The sequence below is a fragment of the Lineus longissimus genome, chromosome 3 (assembly GCF_910592395.1).
Source record: "Lineus longissimus chromosome 3, tnLinLong1.2, whole genome shotgun sequence".
Taxonomy (NCBI): domain Eukaryota; kingdom Metazoa; phylum Nemertea; class Pilidiophora; order Heteronemertea; family Lineidae; genus Lineus; species Lineus longissimus.
This window is the reverse complement of record NC_088310.1, coordinates 17,745,267-17,755,112: the sequence shown is the minus strand read 5'-3', so window position 1 is coordinate 17,755,112 and position 9,846 is coordinate 17,745,267.

Genomic DNA, 9,846 nt, shown 5'->3' with positions numbered 1-9,846 from the left:
TGACAGCCTGACCATTGGCCTATCACAGTAAATGTCTCCCAAATACCTTCACCAACACGAAATCCGTCCTCCATGGAGATCAATGGGGACAGGGCACATTGGGCACTGGGAATAACAGGAGATTATGCATGGTTGTGACAGCCTGACCATTGGCCTATCACAGTAAATGTCTCCCAAATACCTTCACCAACACGAAATCCGTCCTCCATGGAGATCAATGGGGACAGGGCACATTGGGCACTGGGAATAACAGGAGATTATGCATGGTTGTGACAGCCTGACCATTGACCTATCACAGTAAATGTCTCCCAAGTATTTTCACCAACATGAAGTCCTTCCTCCATGAAGCTCAATGGGGGACTGGGGATAGCATCAGGGGAATATTTTTGACTGTGCATGGTTGTGACGGCCTGACTATTGGCCTTTCACAGTAAATGTCTCCCAAATACCTTCACCAACACGAAATCCGTCCTCCATGTAGATCAATGGGGACAGGGCACATTGTGGGACAGGGTCAGCAGGAGATTATGCATGGTTGTGATGGCTGATAATTGACCTATATCAGTAAATGTCTCCCAACAATCTTCACCAACACAAAATCCGTCCATGATGGAGATCAATGGGAACAGGGGACAATGGGGGACTGGAGACAACAGGAGATTATGCATGGTTGTGACAGCCTGACCATTGACCTATCAAAGTAAATGTCTCCCAAGTATCTTCACCAACACAAAATCCGTCCTCCATGGAGACCAATGGCGAACAAGGGACATTGGGGGACAGGAGACAACAGGTGATTATGCATGGCCTGACCATTGACCTATCACAGTAAATGTCTCCCAAGAATCTTCACCAACAAAAAATCCGTCCACCGTGGAGATCAATCGGAACAGGGGGCATTGGGGGACAGGATATAACAGGAGATTATGCATGGTTGTGACAGCCTGACCATTGGCCTATCACACTAAATGTCTCCCAATTTCTTCACCAACACAAAATCCGTCCTCCATGGAGACCAATGGTGAACAGGGGGCATTGGGGGACTGGAGACAACAGCAGATTATGCATGGTAGTGACAGCCTGACCAAAGCCCTATCACAGTAAAGGTCTACCAAGTATCTTCACTAACACGAAGTCCTCCCTTCATGAGGCTCAATGGGGGACTGAGGACAGCACCAGGGGACGAGTTTTGACTGTGCATGGTTGTGACAGCCTGACCATTGACCTATCACAGTAACTGTCTCCCAAGAATCTTCACCAACACAAAATCCGTCGTCTATGGAGACCGATGGCGAACAGGGGACATTGGGGGACAGGAGACAACAGGAGATTATGCATGGTTGTGACAGCCTGACCATTGACCTATCACAGTAACTGTCTCCCAAGAATCTTCACCAACACAAAATCCGTCGTCTATGGAGACCGATGGCGAACAGGGGACATTGGGGGACAGGAGACAACAGGAGATTATGCATGGTTGTGACAGCCTGACCATTGACCTATCACATTAAATGTCTCTCAAGTATCTTCGTCAACACAAAATCCGTCCTCCATGGAGACCAATGACGAACAGGGGACATTGGGGGTCTGGGAACGGCAGGAGATTATGCATGGTTGTGACAGCCTGACCATTGGCCTATCACAGTAAATGTCTCCCAAATACCTTCACCAACACGAAATCCGTCCTCCATGGAGATCAATGGGGACAGGGCACATTGGGTACTGGGAATAACAGGAGATTATGCATGGTTGTGACAGCCTGACCATTGACCTATCACAGTAAATGTCTCCCAAGTATCTATACCTACACAAAATCCGTCCTCCATGGAGATCAATGGCGAACAGGGGACATTGGGGGACTGGAGACAACAGGAGATTATGCATGGTTGTGATAGCCTGACCAAAGGCCTATCACAGTAAAGGTCTCCCAAGTATCTTCACTAACACGAAGTCCTTCCTTCATGAGGTTCAATGGTGGACTGGGGACATCATCAGGGGACCAGTTTTGACTGTGCATGGTTGTGACAGCTTGACCATAGTCCTATCGCAGTAAATGTCTCCCACTTATCTTCACTAACACAAAATCCGTCCTCCATGGAGATCAATGGGGAACAGGGGACATTGGGGGACTGGAGACAGCAGGATATTATGCCTTGTTGTGACAGCCTGACCAAAGGCCTATCACAGCAAAGGTCTCCCAAGTATCTTCACCAGCGAAAAATCAGTCCTCCATGGAGATCAATGGGGAACAGGGCACATTGTTGACTTGGGACAACAGGAGATTATGCATGGTTGTGACAGACTGACCATTGGCCTATTACTGTAAATGTCTCTCAAGTATCTTCACCAACACAAAATCCGTCCTCCATGGAGACCAATGGGGAACAGGGGACATTGGGGGACTGGGAACGGAAGGAGATTATGTATGGTTGTGACAGCCTGACCATTGGCCTATCACAGTAAATGTCTCCCAAGTATCTTCACCAACACAAAATCTGTCCTCCATGGAGACCAATGGCGAACAGGGGACATTGGGGGACAGGAGACAACAGGTGAATATGCACGGCCTGACCATTGACCTATTATAGTAAATGTCTCCCAAGAATCTTCACCAACACAAAAACCGTACACCATGGAGATCAATGGGGAACAGGTGACATTGGGGGACAGGAGACAACAGGAGATTATGCATGGTTGTGACAGCCTGACCATTGGCCTATCACAGTAAATGTCTCCCAATTTCTTCACCAACACAAAATTCGTCCTCCACGGAGATCAATGAGGAATAGGGGACATTGGGAGACTGGGGACAGCAGGAGATTATGCATGGTTGTGACAGCCTGACCATTGGACTATTACAGTAAATGTCTCCCAAGTATCTTCACTAACACAAAATCCGTCCTCCATGGAGACCAATGGCAAACAGGGGACAATGGGGGACTGGGAACAGCAGGAGATTATACATGGTTGTGACAGCCTGACCAAAGGCCTATCACAGTAAATGGCTCCCAAGTTTCTACACCAACCCAAAATCTGTCCTCCGTATGGAGATCAATGGGGAACAGGGCACATTGTTGACTGGGGACAACAGGAGATTGTGCATGGTTGTGAGAGACTGACCATTGGCCTATCACAGTAAATATCTCCCAAGTATCTTCATTAACACAAAATCCGTCCTCCATGGAGTTCAATGGGGAACAGGTGACATTGGGGGACTGGAGACAACAGGAGATTATGCATGGTTGTGATAGCCTGACCATTGGCCTGTCACAGTAAATGTCTCCCAAATACCTTCACCAACACGAAATCCGTCCTCCATGGAGATCAATGGGGACAGGGCACATTGGGCACTGGGAATAAGAGGAGATTATGCATGGTTGTGACAGCCTGACCATTGACCTATCACAGTAAATGTCTCCCAAGTATCTATACCTACACAAAATCCGTCCTCCATGGAGATCAATGGGGAACAGGTGACATTGGGGGACTGGAGACAACAGGAGATTATGCATGGTTGTGATAGCCTGACCAAAGGCCTATCACAGTAAAGGTCTCCCAAGTATCTTCACTAACACGAAGTCTTTCCTTCATGAGGCTCAATGGTGGACTGGGAACATCATCAGGGGACCAGTTTTGACTGTGCATGGTTGTGACAGCTTGACCATAGTCCTATCGCAGTAAATGTCTCCCAGGTATCTTCCCTAACACAAAATCCGTCCTCCATGGAGATCAATGGGGAACAGGGGACATTGGGGGACTGGAGACAACAGGATATTATGCATTGTTGTGACAGCCTGACCAAAGGCCTATCACAGTAAAGGTCTCCCAAGTATCTTCACCAACGAAAAATCAGTCCTCCATGGAGATCAATGGGGAACAAAGCACATTGTTGACTGGGGACAACAGGAGATTATGCATGGTTGTGACAGGCTGACCGTTGACCTATCATTGTAAATGTCTCTCAAGTATCTTCACCAATACAAAATCCGTCCTCCATGGAGACCAATGGCGAACAGGGGACATTGGGGGACAGGGAACGGCAGGAGATTATGCATGGTTGTGATGGCCTGACCATTGACCTATCACAGTAAATGTCTCCCAAATACCTTCACCAACACGAAATCCGTCCTCCATGGAGATCAATGGGGACAGGGCACATTGGGGGAATGGGAACAACAGGAGATTATGCATGGTTGTGATGGCCTGACCATTGACCTATCACAGTAACTGTCTCCCAAGAATCTTCACCAACACAAAATCCGTCCACCATGGAGATCAATGGGAACAGGTGACATTGGGGGACAGGAGACAACAGGAGATTATGCATGGTTGTGACAGCCTGACCATTGGCCTATCACAGTAAATGTCTCCCAATTTCTTCACCAACACAAAATTCGTCCTCCACGGAGATCAATGAGGAACAGGGGACATTGGGAGACTAGAGACAGCAGGAGATCATGTATTGTTGTGACAGCCTGACCAAAGGCCTATCACAGTAAAGATCTCCCAAGTATCTTCACCAACGAAAAATCAGTACTCCATGGAGATCAATGGGGAACAGGGCACATTGTTGACTGGGGACAACAGGAGATTATGCATGGTTGTGACAGGCTGACCAATGACCTATCATTGTAAATGTCTCTCAAGTATCTTCATCAATACAAAATCCGTCCTCCATGGAGACCAATGGCGAACAGGGGACATTGGGGGACAGGGAACGGCAGGAGATTATGCATGGTTGTGATGGCCTGACCATTAACCTATCACAGTAAATGTCTCCCAAATACCTTCACCAACACGAAATCCGTCCTCCATGGAGATCAATGGGGACAGGGCACATTGGGGGAATGGGAACAACAGGAGATTATGCATGGTTGTGATTGCCTGACCATTGACCTATCACAGTAACTGTCTTCCAAGAATCTTCACCAACACAAAATCCGTCCACCATGGAGATCAATGGGAACAGGTGACATTGGGGGACTGGGAACAGCAGGAGATTATGCATGGTTGTGACAGCCTGACCATTGGCCTATCACAGTAAATGTCTCCCAAGTATCTTCCCAAACACAAAATCCGTCCTCCATGGAGACCAATGGCAAACAGGGGACATTGGGGGACTGGGAACAGCAGGAGATTATGCATGGTTGTGACAGCCTGACCAAGGGCCTATCACAGTAAATGTCTCCCAAGTTTCTACACCAACACAAAATCTGTCCTCCATGGAGATCAATGGAGAACAGGGCACATTGTTGACTGGGGACAACAGGAGATTATGCATGGTTGTGACAGACTGACCATTGGCCTATCACTGTAAATGTCTCTCAAGTATCTTCACCAACACAAAATCCGTCCTCCATTGAGACCAATGGCGAACAGGGGACATTGGGGGACAGGGAACGGCAGGAGATTATGCATGGTTGTGATGGCCTGACCATTAACCTATCACAGTAAATGTCTCCCAAATACCTTCACCAACACGAAATCCGTCCTCCATGGAGATCAATGGGGACAGGGGACATTGGGGGAATGGGAACAACAGGAGATTATGCATGGTTGTGATTGCCTGACCATTGACCTATCACAGTAACTGTCTTCCAAGAATCTTCACCAACACAAAATCCGTCCTCCATGGAGACCAATGGCAAACAGGGGACATTGGGGGACTGGGAACAGCAGGAGATTATGTATGGTTGTGACAGCCTGACCATTGGCCTATCACAGTAAATGTCTCGCAAGTATCTTCACTAACACAAAATCCGTACTCCATGGAGACCAATGGCGAACAGGGGACATTGGGGGACAGGAGACAACAGGTGATTATGCACGGCCTGACCATTGACCTATTATAGTAAATGTCTCCCAAGAATCTTCACCAACACAAAATCCTTACAGCATGGAGATCAATGGGGAACAGGTGACATTGGGGGACAGGAGACAACAGGAGATTATGCATGGTTGTGACAGCCTGACGATTGGCCTATCACAGTAAATGTCTCCCAATTTCTTCACCAACACAAAATTCGTCCTCCACGGAGATCAATGAGGAACAGGGGACATTGGGAGACTAGAGACAGCAGGAGATCATGTATTGTTGTGACAGCCTGACCAAATGCCTATAAAAGTAAATGTCTCCCAAGTATCTTCACTAACAAAAAATCCGTCCTCCATGGAGATCAATGGGGTACCGGGGACATTGGGAGACTGGGGACAGCAGGAGATTATGCATGGTTGTGACAGCCTGACCATTGGACTATCACAGTAAATGTCTCCCAAGTATCTTCACTAACACAAAATCCGTCCTCCATGGAGATCAATGGCTAACAGGGGACATTGGGGGACTGGGGACAACAGGAGATTATGCATGGTTGTGACAGCCTGACCATTGGCCTATCACAGTAAATGTCTCCCAAATACCTTCACCAACACGAAATCCGTCCTCCATGGAGATCAATGGGGACAGGGCACATTGGGGGAATGGGAACAACAGGAGATTATGCATGGTTGTGATTGCCTGACCATTGACCTATCACAGTAACTGTCTTCCAAGAATCTTCACCAACACAAAATCCGTCCACCATGGAGATCAATGGGAACAGGTGACATTGGGGGACTGGGAACAGCAGGAGATTATGCATGGTTGTGACAGCCTGACCATTGGCCTATCACAGTAAATGTCTCCCAAGTATCTTCCCAAACACAAAATCCGTCCTCCATGGAGACCAATGGCAAACAGGGGACATTGGGGGACTGGGAACAGCAGGAGATTATGCATGGTTGTGACAGCCTGACCAAGGGCCTATCACAGTAAATGTCTCCCAAGTTTCTACACCAACACAAAATCTGTCCTCCATGGAGATCAATGGAGAACAGGGCACATTGTTGACTGGGGACAACAGGAGATTATGCATGGTTGTGACAGACTGACCATTGGCCTATCACTGTAAATGTCTCTCAAGTATCTTCACCAACACAAAATCCGTCCTCCATTGAGACCAATGGCGAACAGGGGACATTGGGGGACAGGGAACGGCAGGAGATTATGCATGGTTGTGATGGCCTGACCATTAACCTATCACAGTAAATGTCTCCCAAATACCTTCACCAACACGAAATCCGTCCTCCATGGAGATCAATGGGGACAGGGGACATTGGGGGAATGGGAACAACAGGAGATTATGCATGGTTGTGATTGCCTGACCATTGACCTATCACAGTAACTGTCTTCCAAGAATCTTCACCAACACAAAATCCGTCCTCCATGGAGACCAATGGCAAACAGGGGACATTGGGGGACTGGGAACAGCAGGAGATTATGTATGGTTGTGACAGCCTGACCATTGGCCTATCACAGTAAATGTCTCGCAAGTATCTTCACTAACACAAAATCCGTACTCCATGGAGACCAATGGCGAACAGGGGACATTGGGGGACAGGAGACAACAGGTGATTATGCACGGCCTGACCATTGACCTATTATAGTAAATGTCTCCCAAGAATCTTCACCAACACAAAATCCTTACAGCATGGAGATCAATGGGGAACAGGTGACATTGGGGGACAGGAGACAACAGGAGATTATGCATGGTTGTGACAGCCTGACGATTGGCCTATCACAGTAAATGTCTCCCAATTTCTTCACCAACACAAAATTCGTCCTCCACGGAGATCAATGAGGAACAGGGGACATTGGGAGACTAGAGACAGCAGGAGATCATGTATTGTTGTGACAGCCTGACCAAATGCCTATAAAAGTAAATGTCTCCCAAGTATCTTCACTAACAAAAAATCCGTCCTCCATGGAGATCAATGGGGTACCGGGGACATTGGGAGACTGGGGACAGCAGGAGATTATGCATGGTTGTGACAGCCTGACCATTGGACTATCACAGTAAATGTCTCCCAAGTATCTTCACTAACACAAAATCCGTCCTCCATGGAGATCAATGGCTAACAGGGGACATTGGGGGACTGGGGACAACAGGAGATTATGCATGGTTGTGACAGCCTGACCATTGGCCTATCACAGTAAATGTCTCCCAAGCATTTTCGCCAACACAAAATCTGTCCCCCACTGACCTCAATGGAGGAGGGATTTGGTGTTGGTGGAAATACTTGGAGAGGCATTCACTGTAAAGGCCTTTGGACCTGTCGCCACAACCATGCACCGTCAAAACTTGTCCCCTGATGTTGTCCTCAGTCCCCCATTGCGCTTCATGGATGAAGGACTTCATGTTGGTGTAGGTACTTGGGAGACATTTACCGTGATAGGACTATGGTCAAGCTGTCACAACCATGCACAGTCAAAACTAGTCCCCTGATGTTGTCCTCAGTCCCCCATTGCGCTTCATGGAAGAAGGACTTCATGTTGGTGTAGGTACTTGGGAGACATTTACCGTGATAGGACTATGGTCAAGCTGTCACAACCATGCACAGTCAAAACTAGACCCCTGATGTTGTCCTCAGTCCTCCATTGCGCTTCATGGAGGAAGGACTTCATGTTGGTGTAGGTACTTGGGAGACATTTACTGTGATAGGTCTATGGTCAGGCTGTCACAACCATGCATAATCTCCTGCTGTTCCCAGTTCCACAATGTGCCCTGTTCCCATTGATCTGCATGGAGGACGGATTTTGTGTTGGTGAAGATACTTGGGAGACATTTACTGTGATAGGTCAATGGTCAGGCTGTCACAACCATACATAATCTCCTGCTGTTCCCAGTTCCACAATGTGCCCTGTTCTCCATTGATGTCCATGGAGGACGGATTTTGTGTTGGTGAAGATACTTGGGAGACATTTACTGTGATAGGTCAATGGTCAGCCTGTCACAACCATGCATAATCTCCTGCTGTTCCCAGTTCCACAATGTGCCCTGTTCGCCATTGGTCTCCATGGTGGACGGATTTTGTGTTGGTGAAGATGCTTGGGAGACATTTACTGTGATAGGTCAATGGTCAGGCTGTCACAACCATACATAATCTCCTGCTGTTCCCAGTTCCACAATGTGCCCTGTTCTCCATTGATGTCCATGGAGGACGGATTTTGTGATGGTGAAGATACTTACTGTGATAGGTCAATGGTCAGGCCATCACACCATGTATAGTCTCCTGCTGTTCCCAGTCCCCCAATGTCCCCTGTTCCCCATTGATCTCCATGGAGGACGGATTTCGTTGTGGCGGAGATACGTGGGAGACATTTATGGTGATAAGCCTATGGACAAGCTGTCACAACCATGCATAGTCAAAACTGGTCTCCTGATGTCCCCAGCCCTATTGATATCCATGGAGGATGGATTTGTCTTGGTGGAGATACTTGGCAGTGATATCCATGTAGAACGGATTTTGTGCAAAGAGGATGGAATATGCAGCCCAAGATTAAGCTCTATCAAAAAGGCTCAAAGGGACTGGGGTAGTGTACGACGAATGTTTCAGGGTCAGTGTCCAGAAAGTGGCTTTTGGTCCACATTGTGGCTTTGTTTGATCTTTGCCTCATTACCATAACTCCACCTGAAAGTCTCCAGAAAAAATAAAGTGATGCAGTACCCCAGGTGGGCTTGCATTATTTGACTTAGGGATATCTCCACCAGCATGGAATCAGTCCATCGTCCAAGGGTCTCAATTAACCCTTTCAAAATCTACGTCCTGGACACTTCTCTTCTTTTCTGAAGGGCGGAGGAGTTTGTAGATTGGTAAATTCCTGGCTATGAGAGTCGACTGGTGACTTACAGGTAAAAAATTACGTCTCCAAGATTGAAAAGTGGCCACTGATCTTCTCAAGATTACGACATCAAAACGTCTTTTCAGAAGAAGCAGTGAGTGCAGGAACCAAAAAGTTGAAAACAGGCA